We start from the raw sequence: 14,916 nt of genomic DNA, 5'->3' as shown, positions 1-14,916 counted from the left end.
ATATATATATATGTAGTGTTTACAGATACAGAAACAATCTAAACAGTATTTTGGAATCTTATTTATCTTATCTTAATGACACCTACAAAACATGAAGCACAAAATTTGACAGTTTTATTCCTGTCTATATTTAACCATATCATTAAGAACATTTCAGTTTACAGGGAGTGGAGGGGTGATCCAAGCCAGGAAAAATAAAGGAAGAGGAAGACATGTCTGGGAGCCTTTTGTACATAGAAGCCTTAACTGAATTCTTAAGAATCATTTTTAATATCCATGGATCTTTTCTATGCATTTTGAAGCTTCTCCCAATTATTATTACAGAAACACTTGCTATTAGCTTTTCCAAAATACTTTGTCTCCCAAGTACTACAAGATAGTCTTTTTTTTTTTTTTTTTTTAATTTATGAGCATATGTGAATTTTGCCATCGGTATGGCACTAATCTCTTTATATACAGCAATTCTTTAAAAGCTCTTGAACTGAATGCAACAGATTTTTCAAGGCTTCAAATAAAGTATCAATATTAAGATGTCAGATCCGGATGTACTTTTCTTTCTACAATCCAGTCCTAACTGCATGTCTTCACTGACAAGAATCTCAGAATGTGCCCAATCCCACAACTGACTGTATGACACTTCCACTACATGTTATCTTCAAAGACACACTGAAGATCTGAATCAGCCCAGAATGTATTTGATGAATTTTAAAATGCGTTAAATATAGATTTGCTTCCTGGCAGAGCTAGGAAGTGCTTGCAAGATTTATTCTGCTGTTTATAGTAAAATTTACATTTAAAGCACTCTCTCACCTCAGTTCTAAACTAACTGGATGGTTTGATATGCCTGTCACAAACATGCGTTACAAAATTGCAGAGTGGGGTACAGACTGGAGAAAGGCCTGAGGGAATGAGAACGTCATATTTGAGAATCCAAGAGCTAAATCCTGGAGTAAGAATCATTTACTTTTCATTCAAGTAATGAAAAAGTAAAGTAAAAGAAAAAAAAAAAAGTTATTTCAATGAAATTGTTTTCTATAGAACAAATAATCAATGAGAAACATAGGTGACAGAAGATACACTTGTAACAGGAGCAGAACGTTGTGTTGAAAATCATTACAATATTTGTGAATACAAATTCACAGCATTTTCCTTCTCTTGACACAAAGAGAGACAGGAGCATCTCCCGTGTATGTGTGCCTGTAACAGGACATGATTTTCTGCAGCTCCTTTCTCTTCTTCTTCAGAAATAGAACTGAATTCAGTACTTTTTTTATGAATGCTAACCCACCAAAGACATTAGGCCAACTATCCCTATTGTACTCAGTACAGTTGGACTATTCTCCTGCCTTAAGGATTAGGAACTAATAAGAATGCTACAGCGGGGTGTTCCAGAGCAGCTTCCGCTCCATTCATTCTGCTTTGTAGTGTTGCCATCACATGCATGTATGTTGGGGTGACATCCGCTGCGTGGCATTGTTCTAAACACGTCAATATTTAACCTGAAGCTCTCACTCTTTCAGTTTTGCAATGACCCATAGGGGCTTTAAATACCTACCCAGGCTAGTTTCACTCAAATGTATAAATATTTTAATTACCAGTGTTAATTTAAAACTAAAGTGGCCTTATTTAGCTTAGACTTCCTCAGAATTCTTCCCTGAACCCAGAAGATCACTGCTGAGACTCATAAGGTGCAGTTGTCTTCCATTCTCTTATTCTCTTACCTTACACACAAACACATATGAGCTCTAATACAAAGACATAAAATTATTCAACTGCCTTTTAATTTAGACCACTCTATTTTTTGCAAAACCTTTTGGCATTGAGTTCTGTAGCACAACTGAAACTGTCTGGGAATCCCTTGGTGTTTTTGCTGGCAAGCACTGCTCTTGGTGGTAGTGCAAGAGCATGGATTGCCCCAATTGTGCCAGACTCCATGAAGAACTCCAAAAATGTGACTTCTTCCCTGTATATAACGTATTCTGCTCATATAAATGCCCACTGTAATGGTGGTTCAACCTTTTGGTTAAATTGCTTGGGGCCCTAAAACAATGTTAAAAACAGTTAAAAAAATAATCTGAGCAAAATTAGTTGCAACAATGGCATAAATGAAATAATTCTACCCAGCTGGGGAGCTAAGCTCCACCACAACTGCTCTCTCACTCCCCATCCTTGATGGGAAAGGGGGGAGAAAATACAATGAAAAGGGCTCAAGGGTTGAGATAAACACAGGGAAATCACTCAACAATTATTGTTACGGGCAAAACAGACTCTGCATAGGGAGATTAATAGAATCTATTACCTATTACTAACAAGCCAGAGCAGTAGAAAACAAACAAACAAACAAAAACAAACTAAAGACACCTTCCCCCCATCCACCCTCCTCCACCTCCTCCCCCCAAGCGGCACAGGGGAAGGAGGGCTGCAGTCAGTCCCTAACACTTTGTCTCTGCTGCTCCTTTTGTCAGTCTCTTCCCCTGCTCCATGTGGGGACCTAAGGGATGTTGCCCTTGCCGAACTGATCCTGTGAGGGCTTCCCACAGGCAGCAGCTCTTCAAGAACTGCTCCCACAAGGCTCCATATCACAGGGTCCATCCCCCAGGAGCAAACTGCTCCAGCACGGGTCCCCCACAGGCAGCAGCTCCCCCCAGACCCCAGCTCCTGTGTGGGCTCCTCTCCACGGGCTACAGCTCTGGCCCGGGGCCTGCTCCTACGGGGGCTCTCCATGGGCCACAGCCTCCTCCAGGCCACATCCACCTGCTCAGGACCACACATGATGAAGATTCTCCTTGATGGGCATCCCTTAATTATGGGTCTCTGTTCTGATGGGGCTCCATGGTGAGCACAGGTCCTGTACTCATGCATATAATCTGCATATAGCTTCCCACCTATCTCAAGAAATTAATGTAACTTGTAAGTAGGCAAATGGAAAAAATAGACTTCTTCATCATAACATTACTGAGATTTATCTTCTCCATAAACCACACACGAGTTCTTTGTCCCTATATACATCTGAAAGGGAGGCAGCACATCTCACGTGATTGGCTTAAGAGCACCCAGTTAATTCCACTAAATATTAGTATTGTAAACACTGAAATAAGAGAATCTGAAAAATCCAACCCCATTCTTTCTTTGTCATACTCTTCCATCAGGATTAAAGATTATTGAGCTAGAAAGTGATCGGTCATTCAACAAAGTATTTAGAAAGCAGAAGAAAGCATTGTTCATTCTTCTTCAACTGTACAGGCTTTGTGGGTCTAAAAGTAGAAGCTGTTTATTTATGACAGTAAAATGAATAATGACTCTATGCACAGGTGACAGATCTGGAGGGTTTCCGGGAGCTTGTTTGGCACTCTGATACTTTAAAAGATGGTAATTTCTATATAGGGGGAAAAAGAAAAGAAAAAAAAAAAGAGACATTGCTGATGGTACCCTGTTCTCTTAATTTATTTGTACTGTAGGATAAGGAATACTGGTTTAGAACTATAAAAAGGTAGATTTAGATGGATAATATGTAGAAATTCTTTACTATGTGAGCACTGAGGCACTGGGACAGGCTGCCCAGAGAAGCTGTGGATGCCCCATTCCTGGGAGCGTTCAAGGCCAGGCTGGATGAGGCTTTGGGCAACCTGGTCTGGTGGGAGGTGTCCCTGCCCATGGCAGTGGAGTTGAAATTGGATGATCTTTAAGGTCCCTTTCAATACAATCCAAACCATTATGTGATTCTGTGATTATATTAGTTTCTTCATGCAACACACAGAGTCCAGGTTCTCAGCACCGAAGATGCGCAGTATTATAATATAATGCACACTTCACAATGCCTGTCTGCTTAATTCAGGCTGCACTCATCAGAGCAGCAGTTTACCCTACATGCTACATTAGCAATTCTGTTCACACCTTGTTCTAATGGGATTTTTGTCTTTAACTTTTCGAAACTGCTTAAGCATGTGAAAAAATATATAAGGTGGAAAATGAGGGAGTAGCGATACACACACATCTGCTCTCCTTTTAGAGTCCCTGAATGACTACAAAGAGTTAATCAAAAGGAGGTAGGTAACAAATAAGGAGGGGTGAGGGACAAAATGAAACTGTGGGAAGGATCATGATTAATTCAGAGGGTAACATCAGTTCTTACAGATCTGCAAACAGTGGGGTATCGCAGCCTGGCTCCAGCAAGACTCCTTGAGCCTGCAGTAAACACTAAGCCCATAAAGGCAGCAGGCACTGAGAAGAAAAAAAACAGGAGGAAAGCAGCTGCCTGCACAGCAAGGGAGCACATTGAGGGAGGACAATGTGTTTCTCCCATCACAGGTGGAGTTGAGTGACCTGGGAGTAAGGTGCAGACAACGTCCAGTTATTTATTTGCCCTAGTCAGCCTTTCTTGGGCACAAGTTAATGCAGAGTCAGGCAAGCGCCTAGCAGGTGAGATGCACTGCAGACACCTCTTATTCCAGTCATTAGGTGCTGAGCTTCAGCTGAGACAGTGCCTGAAAGACAGAGTGCCTCTTGCAAGACTCCATTTATACCACCAGCAGACTTTGACCACACACTATTTAAATTCTGAAGGTTATCATTAACAGAAACCATATGAAACTACCCTAAAGTACAATTCTATTTTTAAGCCTAGTTGCCTGTGAAATAACACAGCTGTGATTACAAGAAGGCCACTGGTTGTATGTTAATTCTCTTGGCCACTCTGAGCATTAGGAGATTTTACAGAGTGACAGCAGTTGATAACCTGATCAACAACGAATTTGTTTCTCGGTAGATAGAAAATCAGAATTTACAAAATGAGATATTAGCATTTAAGTTTACAGTAGATTCAGAAACTCTGAGCACTTAGGATTAGTAGGCTTATTAAGGATAAGGAAGAAGGAGCTTTTATAAAATTAGCGTGAAAACGCTGCTTTGTTTTGCTTTTATTTTTATAAAAATGTCTACCTGTTGCAAGAATTAAAGATTGCTTTCCCAATTTCATCGACCCACACGACCCCGAGAAGGCACAGAGCCTTTTCAGCCAAGGACAGAGCCAAACTGCAGAATCCCTGCACCAGCATATGCTGTTAAGCATTGTACCACATCAGCCTGCTGAAGGAAGATTAAATGGGTCTTCTTATGTGAGAAAATGCTAACCCATGTATCTTAAATGAGCAGAGATTCCAGAGTCTGGTCTTCAGTGACTTTGTGTGGTTCCATATCGCTGCATGAGCCACAGTACAGTGACAATGACTTAGCTTTTTAGGATTCTCAGAATTAATGCCAGGGTTTATTTGTGTGTATGTGTTGTGTTTTTTTTTTAAACCATCTGAGAAGTCTAGACACTGCATCACTAACAGAATTATGTGAAAACATTTGCATTGCTGGAAAACTGAAGGAAATGAGCCTGTTGGCTGGATTTATTTTTATCACCTCTTTTATTTTCTTATGAAGGAAACCTGCCCTTCCACTTTCAAATCTCTTTCCCTGCAAAGAAAAACTGCATCTCTCATTGACCCTTGTGAAGTGGTCATAACTTTAATGAAACATAGAATAAAACTGCACTTTTTTTTTGTCCTTGGTTCCACCTTCTCATTTGAAAATACCCTGTTCTCCACCAGAAAAGAACATTGTCTTGCTGCGTCCTCTTATCCCATAGTCTGACATGGAGATGCAGGAACTCGGGAAGAGAAAAGGACCATCTAGTTCATCAGCACCACTGGTGGTTCAATGAAATACAATATCCAGCAGTCACGTTTTTACTTTAAACTTCAAATATCTTTTACTACCCAGAAGCATTCTCATCTTCCAGCTCAATCCTGTAATTATTCTATGGCTGTTATTAATCTTAGTTTTTCCCAATTAATGAACACGAGAATAAAAGCTATGGAGTTTTTGCATATATTACAATATTTTTGCTAATAATTATCTGCCTGGCCTAAAATCTAATGCTGTTTTACCACACAATTACCAAAGCCCTATCAAGTATAGCACTGTCATTCAACAGAATCCCATCACTGGGCCACTGCACTCATTGTTCAGGCAGAGAATAGAAACCTTTACAAGATTTAACCTTCCTTCCCTGCTGCTCAGTAATACAAATGTATTTCAAATGTATTTAGGAACACCGGCTATCACTTCCCTTTCAACCTTCCTAATGAGATGTTACCTAATTCTCTGAGCAAGTTAAATGAAGGTAGAGGGAATAATAACTTCAAGAACTATATTTACTAACTAATCTCCTTTTCTCTTCAGGAGTTCTAAGTATCCTTCACAAATCCCTACCTTTGGAAATCAGAGTAATACAAAGGTATTGAAGAAACGGTGCAGAAGAACGAAACCCCCCACAGTTAACAGGTCTTTATTTCTGAATTCAGGTCTGCTACTAAAATAGAGTGATCAGGACTAATCAGATAAAGACTATTTAGAGTAAACAAATGTGAGAACAATCAGATCACTGCATACAGCTGTGCACTAGCATACAAAAGCCTGTGTTGGTAAAATCTGTAGTTAATGTAAACAGCAATCCAGGAGTGTCTACAGAAACAAATAAACCAAAAACTGGCACATTCATCTTAAGCAGGTTTTAGAGCCCGAAGTCTGGTATTACAAAGGAACCCAGTGAAAGTCTCAAATTGCTTTCTGGTATCTTACCAGTGTATGAAAAGGCAGAAAATGGAAGAAAACCCATTAGGCTGTGAAAATTAAGTTCCCATTTTGACTGTATCTTTCACTAAAGGCAAGTTTCTTTCAGGAACGCTTCTTTACAGCAAGTTTTTCACATTGTGTTTATCAGTCTATACATGGCTATGAAACTCAACCTCAGACTGCCAATGATCCTGGAAGTCAATGTCAGTGCACCTAGCCCCATGATATTTTCACTCTTGCCTTCCTTGTGACAAAACCTCTACTGTAGGCAGAGATCTAAGGAGGCTGTACAGAACTGTAGACTGACTCTCCATATGTGACAGCGCGTATGAATAGCTTCAAGATGTGAAAACTACTTTTTTTTGCATAATTCTTAGTATCTCATGGGTCTGATGGATACATTTGCAAGAGAGCAAGAATACTGCTATGATTAAAAAAGCAAAGACCAAGACTCTGGTGTTCAGAGTTTCAGTTCTTGATTCTTCAGTTCTTTTAGTTCTTATTCATTTCTCTATAAAAGGGGCATTTTTTATCTTTTTCTAATACACTCTATGAACTTGTTCTATCAATATACATTATGAGATCTCTGGGGCAAGTTTTTGAGCGTGGGTTAGTGCACAATTTATTAGACTGTCTTGACTGAAGCACCCTATATAAAACCAGGGTACAGTGACTGTATCTTAACAAACGAGTGTAATGTATCAGTCATGGCCAGCCAGCGTCAGTAATCACAGAGATTCTGTCACAGTTATATTTTTTTCAGATTCTGTATACTGAGAAATAAAGGTTTGATGCAGCAGAATTATATCAGTTTCTTCTAACATAAAAATTCCCCCTGCACCCTTTTGGTTGGAAACTCTTACGAATTTTCATCTGAATACAATTTCTTCAATTAATCCTTGATGAATGGCTGCTAGTAAGAAGCAGGAAGCCTGATCTGTACATTACGTTTTCACAATAAGTAAATAAATAACTGTGTCAGTGGAACTCTCAACACATGAGCATGTTAAGCTATTATTAATAACAGGTCCATTTATATGAACAAATAATTGCTTTGTAGAGGTAAACGTGTCTTCCAGAGGCTATTACATCGTCATGAATTTGAAGAGTCTAAAAAGAAGCAGGCTAGTTGTCTGCAAACATCCATACAGTATGCATGAATCTTTTATTAAAACAACACGACAACCACTTAGGCTTGTTAAATAACAGTTGCTCATCAATCACATACACCTTCCATTTGCTCTTTCAGAAGAGACTTAAGAGTAGGCCAACTGTCCAAAAATGAAACAGATGGAAGCAAGGACAATTACAAGCTTAAAAATAATCAAAACAAACAAACAAAACCAGCACACCACATAAAGGCACAAGAAGTCACCTGAATATTAGTAGTTCTAATTATCCTGGGAACAGGAGGAATTTCATCACCTCCTGCATGAAAAAGCAGTCACGCCTGACAGAAATATATTAGCAAAAATGTGTTAGCAAAATATATTAGTTTGATGGCATTACAGCATCAAACTACACCTTGGACATTCTTAAAAGCAGCTAAAACATGTTACTGTTTTCTCTGTAGAAGATCCCTAGAATCCAAATATATATATATACGTATATATCTATATAAAGTAAAAGAAAAAAGAAACTATCTCAAAGCTTCATAACAAACAGCTGTCCACAAGCACGCTGTGTCTAGAGATGGGGAAGACCTTAGCAATTCAGTGATCACAAAATACCTTCCAGATATAGCCTGTGTTTCCTTTTGGGGCTAACAGTGGCAGTAGGGATACCTTAAAAGCTGGCCTTCCTGTATTTATGCTGGACATGCAAGGGTTAGGCAGGGGGAAATGCAATCCCTTTGGGAAATGCTGGGCCTTTAGCATGCAAGCAGAATCATCCTGCTGCCAGGTGTGTGTAGCTGAATGTCCTGCAAAACATGCACCTGGGGCTTCCAGGCTGCTAAACGTGGCATTGGGATGGTTGAACGTGGAGTCTGCAAGCCCCCAGAGCCCAGTTCTACCTTGTCTCAGGTGAAGCTCTGAAATATCTTTGTCTCCTCCTGCACACCTGGAAACCGGCAGTCCTCACGCAAGCTTTGAGCTTGTACCCTGCTTTTCTTGTAGGATAATCCCACAATGTCACGTGCCCAAAGCAACGTTTCTGGTGTTTTCCAACTTGTCGGTTGCATGGCTCCCAGGACTGATTGCTTCCTCAGTAAGCAAACCTGTAAGCCGACTCATTAGGAGATCTGGAAGCCTGCCCAAAGCATTGGACATGGTGGGGCTGCTCTGGAACACAAAATCCTGGGAGCGCTTTGCAGCTGCTGCCTGAAAGCTGACATGGAGCAAGGCAGCAACCAAGAGGGATGTTTATACCAGTTGGCAGCTGTCAGGATCTCACAGAGTATATTTTGTGTTGGAAACACCGTGAGCCATTGTTTCCAAAAATTAATTTTTTGTTTGGAATTTCTGGTTCATGGGAGAATCTTTCTGTTTTGGGTTTTTAAAAGATGATTCAGAACGAAAGCAAATTTCGTAAGATGAATTTCCCACAAACTGGAAATCATGAATGTTGCTCAGCTAGCTCCTCTTCTGTCTGTTACTTGTTCGTATGTGGTCAGGGCAGGAAAAAGAGAGTATTAACCTTTAATGCCCGATAGCAACTTCAATACATCTAAAGTACTATGTTTTAAAGTAATTCAGTACAAAACATTGTTTCTCATTAGCATACGAATAGGTCTGTTAAAATCTTTACATGCATTACATGATCGTTAGCTCTGCTTAGATGGCAGGGCTGTGAAAGGTGGCTATAGCATTTTTGTGAGGGCTTCTTTTTTCTCGCCCTCCGCAAAATCCTTAAATTATGTTGGGATAAAGGTCCCCTTAAAATTAATGTCAATGCCCTACAGATGGAGCGTGACTGAGTTAGAATATTGCAGAGCCTGTCCTTAAGCCGGTTAATCAGCTGTGGGAGGATCTCTGAAACATCAGAGCGCATCAGCTCCAGGGCTGCATAACCAAAGCAGAAACCTTGCCTTTTATCAGGGTGCTGGCTAAGGGGGCTGAACTATATGGCCATGTCATGAGCTTGTCTACAATTTAATGAGTCGCTTACGGTGTTGAACTCCTGAACTGATTTTGTGGTAAAAACACAGAAGCTCTCCCACTTTGTCATTGCTTCATCCAAGGGGAGGAGGGGAGAGAAAAATACTGAAAAGTAAAATAAAACAGAAAAAGAAAAAAATGGAAAATGAAAGAAGGGGAAAAAATGCCTGATACTTCAAAGAGCAGTCATCCTTCCTTGCCTTAACCTTTCTTTTTTTGTGGTCTAAGCAGTTTCCCCACTTAAATTCCCTAAAGATGTCCCTTTAGAATATCGCTCATTTTGAGTACTGCATGTCTTTCACACTATTTCCATGCACTATTTTCTTTACCTTGTACTGAGATACTTTATTTTGTTGGGAAAATGTGATCAGCACAGCTGATGAACCATAAGTGAAGCAATCAAGAATACTAGCTGAATGCTTCAGCTCTGATTCCCACTTTGTACAGGGGAGCAACTTAAGACCTAGGAAACCTGAGTTGTTTTTGTTTTTTAAGAAAAAGTGAGCACCCACTCAACGTAACACATTATCTAAAATACAGCTTTATGGGTGTTCTCAGTGCCCTTTTTTTCCCTCGAATCACATTAGCAATGCTTGAAGGGGCCAGTAAAACAGATGTGCTTCAGTGCTGGCAAAATTGTAGCATTCCAAGGCTGTTCTGTGAATTCCTTCAGTTCTGGCTTTCCAAAGGAGACTGTGTCAGCTCACATACATTCAAATTTGATGCAATTATCAATCTGTACAGACCTGTGCTTGAACACCTCCTTAGAGTTCTGGATAACATAAGCACAAATACTAGGGTATGAATTTACATTTCCTTGGGCTAATAAAGTCCAGGCCAAGTGAAAAGCAATCCATTTCAGTGGAAAACAAACAAACAAACAAAAAAACCACCTCTTGTCCTCACTCTTGGTGTACTGATTGTAAACAGTTTCAGGCAGGGCTTAAAAAAAAAAAAAAAGCAAAAAAAAAAAAGCATAGTATTTAGTATTCTCAGGAAAATGGCAGGTAGACAAGTAAGCCATTATGGTTGTTCTTGTTCTTATTTCACAGAATGTGAAAAATTCAAAGCAAAGCAAAACATAACAAAATCTCCCCAACTTCCTCCCTCCCCCTCAAATTCTGATAAGAGATGGAATATGAGAAAGATAATCCATGGAGGGAATCAACATTGGGGAAGACATAAATACAAGTACAAACACCCATATTTCCTCTTTATGAATGCCCTTTATATGACAGAGCTGTCCAAACAGCACTTAAGGAGTAACAGCAAAATGCCTGACAGGCAGGTGTGATAAGTTATGGCTCAAAACGTTCGCTTGCCAGGCATAAAGGGTGACTTTTTTTTTTAATTCTTCTGAAAATCCTTTAAGGTAAACTCACTCCATGTCCGCTGGCATGCAGCCATTTTTCTATAAGCTCATATTACAATGCTGTATTTCTAATGGATTGGGTATGGTGCTTTTCCATTTTGCTAATGAGAAAAGCTAAAGGCCATTACTTGTTCTGATTAAGATCCCAAGGGAAGAAATGTGATGTGTATATTACCAGGCCATACGTAAAGGAAGTATGTGGCATTTCTAATCAATCAGATGAACAGTAGACAGAAGAAGTCTTATCCTAGGACGGCAGAGGAAGAAGATATAGGGGGGAAAGAAACCATAGAAAGTGTCTTTAAAAGGTGACTTACAGGAATCAGTTATAATGATATTAGTATGATCAATGACTCCAGCTATGATCTGGGAAGGATGTAATTACCAAAATGAAAACTTTCAAATGGGAAGCCTGATCAAGGGCAGAGGTACTGTCATATTTCTCAGAGCGTTGTCAGCTCCCATCCAGGCAATGCATTACTGTGTCCCTCACGAGCGTGACAATGCTGCCTGGTTGAGCTGTGCTTCCATGGGGTGGCAGCAGACTGAGGGAGAAAGGGAGGTGTTCTCAGACCTTACACTCAGCTCAAAACCATGGTGAAGTCTTGGCCAAAGGGCAAATTCAAGATAAGGAAAAGCAAGGCTGGGAAAAGGGAAAATGGAAAAGAGAAAAGTCTCAGTCACAACTGGCTTTACAGATTTTTTTTTTTTAACCTAGGTGAAATACAAAGTTTAGAGACATTTTTCCATTCCTTTGTAAATGGCTGCATAGGTACAGCTTGAAAATGCTACACGATACATACTCCAAATGGCAAATGAAATGAATAGATGGGTGTTCTAAGAGAGGACAAGATCCTTCAAATGTGTCATAACACACAGTTAGAGCTCCAGACATTATTTGTAATAAATTAATTTCATTGAATATCATAAATCATTGCTCAATATTAAAACTGACAAAAAATTTAACATACTACATCCTCCCAAGTGGAATGTGATGTGACAGGTGAATGAAGTATTACTGTCAATGATGGGAAAACTATAACAAATGATAAGGACAACAGAGAGACGAGACGGTCTCTTGTACTCTCCCGAATTGCTATTAGGACACCTGGCTTTCCTCTATGCTTCTTCGCAGACACTTGGGAATGCTTCAAATAGATCCACCTGGCAACAGAAGAAAAGGTAGTAACACTACTTTAACAGAATAGTCACAAGCAACACCGGGACTGAGAATCTGAAAAACAACTCTCACCCTTCCTTGCATCAGGAGGCAATGCTGAGAGATTCCCTTAAATGTCATCAGTGATGAGGCACGGATGCTACACACAGTCATGGAAAAAAATAAGCATCACAGGTGAGAAAGCCCATCTACGGCTATCAAACCAAAATCCAACAACCTCTAGCATTTGTTAAAGGCATACATTTAAAACATTTGACGTGGGTCCTAACAGGAGTTATCAGTGAACTTTTCTGATCTCTCTGCTCCATCCATGTGGAAAGGAACAAGTGCTGCACAACTGCACCTCAGCCTGTACAGGCAAGCAAGCAGGATGGGTGAAAACAGCCTGCCTGCCCTTTTCTAAAAGCTACAGAGCATTTAGAGAATTGTTCTCCCCAAGAGGTCCTAGTAGTATCTATTTCTAGACTAGGTTGTCTTTTCAGGTTCTTTGATACACTACTGACTTTGGAACACGGCCTAACATCCATGACATCCCGGACATCTTCATTTTGCATCGCTTCTTGTGGATCTGCAAAACCTTCCCTTTCTGTTTTCCTTCTATTCAAATTAAAAAAAAAAAAAAAAAGAGAGAGAGAGAAAAAAAAAAGATATGAAGTGATGAAGTGCTGTGCAAATATTTGCAATGGAGAAAGTCCTAACTGCATGGCAGATTTTCTGTTCCAATAATATGACAAAGATGACGAAGTGGCCATTTTTCTATCAAATAAATTTATACCAGCACCTTTAAAACCATAGGACTTTGCATGATTTACTTTACATAGAAGGATCACTGCTGACATATAAGGGTTACACTGAGTTCCCAAGCCTCACTTTAAAATATATATTAGCATTGTTAACATTTAGAAAGTGCAAAATTGGCTATTCATGAAGCTGTAGAAGGGCATTTGCAGATTCCTCTCACTTAGTGGCTGATTTCAGGGGCAATGAATTTAATCTCAGGATGGGGGTGGGTGGGTAGAGGGGATTCGGCGAGCCTGCCCAGTGGTAATAGCCCCCAATGGCCTTGAAGGAATTGTCACTGTGAACTGAAACAGCATCTGCTTAACTGTTATCCTAGCCTCAGGACTGGAACTTTTTGCTTGTTGTGACGGATCATGAGAAAGACTACACAGAGCGTGAAGATGAAAACAGAGCGAGATTAAAGCCATAAAATACAACCACCAAGACACAGCTGTCCATACTGTGACTGAACTCAAGGAAATAAAAATGTCAAAATATATTTGACATTCATGATGCATTTTGGCACGGGAGTTTAGAACATTCGGTTGACAGCAAATTTTTAGTTTATGATCTTTTCTATTATTATTATAGGGGATTTCCTGATACTGTCAGTTAACGAGTCAAATCTCAAATGAGATTATTTGGTAAGAATCAAATGAATTTCAATGCTAGGCACACTGAAGAGGTAGGAAGTAAAACCACAGCTAACCAAAATTGGTAGAATGTATACTTTTCTTAACGAGTAAAAGGGGCCAGTTAGTTCAGCTGCCATAACCAGAACAGCTTAGAGTAGTCCATCATGATGAGAATCTGGACTTTGCCTTGAATGCCCTGCCTGCATTAGCAATGCCACTGAGCCATCCAAGAGATGTTTGGCCAAAATCTGTACGCTATGTGTAGATGGGGTTAAAGTGATTCCATAGGAACTCCACAGCTACACGAGCTGAACTGGTTACAAAAGAAGTTCTTCAAACTAAAAGCCAGTGTTGCAATTTCTTCGTTTGCAAAAGGCCTAACCGTCTGCAAAAATCTCTGTGGGATAATTACAGGCCAGAGGCACTAATCCTTCACACTTCTGTGCCAGACTTGTAACTGCAATCATATATTACCACTCCTTGGAATACATGTCCAAGAATGTATGCAAAAACATAAAAATCCTAATATTAAAAATAAGCTCAAGACAATGTCATGATACTTAAGCCATATTCTTCTTTTTGGAAAACGTGAAAATGGAAGGCTGGTCATGACATTTGTATGAAAATTAATGACAAGAAAAGGTGGATTTATAAGCCTTGAAATGTATCACTCTTTTCTTTGCCTTCTGTTGCAGTTAATTACTCTAAACTTTTCCATCAATCATTTCTCATTTCCAGCTCTTTTACATTCAGTTTGAAACAAAGGACAGAAATTTTGGGAAGGTCAGTGGTCTTCTGCTTTCCATAGTTCAGGCACAAGCTATACAAATAAAGCAAGGAAACCTCCTTTTTACACCAATATCCATACAGGGAGTGGAATTTGTTTCTATTATATTTGTTTCTATTCCCTGTGCCCTGTAACACATCAAGGAAATTTGAAGGTGTTGCCAATTGCATTGTTTTCTAGTTATTAATAAAATCCATGAATATGCAATATGACTAATCTTCTAGAAAGCATAAATGAAAAAAGATATTGTTTTTCTTATATCAAAGAAGAACACCTCCATTAAAATAAAATAAATCAAATTATGGGCAACTTGGCAAAGCAGCCATTTATTAGCAAAAACTTTCTTTTCTTTTTTTTTTTTTTGTTTTTTTAAAAAAAAGTCTTATCTTTAAAGGAAATCAGCCCAACTAATAGCTAGTCAGGAGCAACTGCACATTACAAGA

At 39.5% G+C, this 14,916-nt stretch overlaps 1 protein-coding gene across 8 annotated transcripts in view; it reads right to left on the bottom strand.

Annotated features, from left to right (window-relative positions):
* Window positions 1-14,916, bottom strand: part of RBMS3 (RNA binding motif single stranded interacting protein 3) — a gene marked incomplete at its 3' end in the record, with an annotated part of 697,589 nt that overhangs the window by 13,045 nt on the left and 669,628 nt on the right. The window lies entirely within an intron of this gene.

The sequence above is a fragment of the Aythya marila genome (genome assembly GCF_965140915.1).
Source record: "Aythya marila genome assembly, chromosome: 2".
NCBI classification, from domain to species: domain Eukaryota; kingdom Metazoa; phylum Chordata; class Aves; order Anseriformes; family Anatidae; genus Aythya; species Aythya marila.
This window is presented reverse-complemented; position numbering and strand designations above follow the sequence as displayed.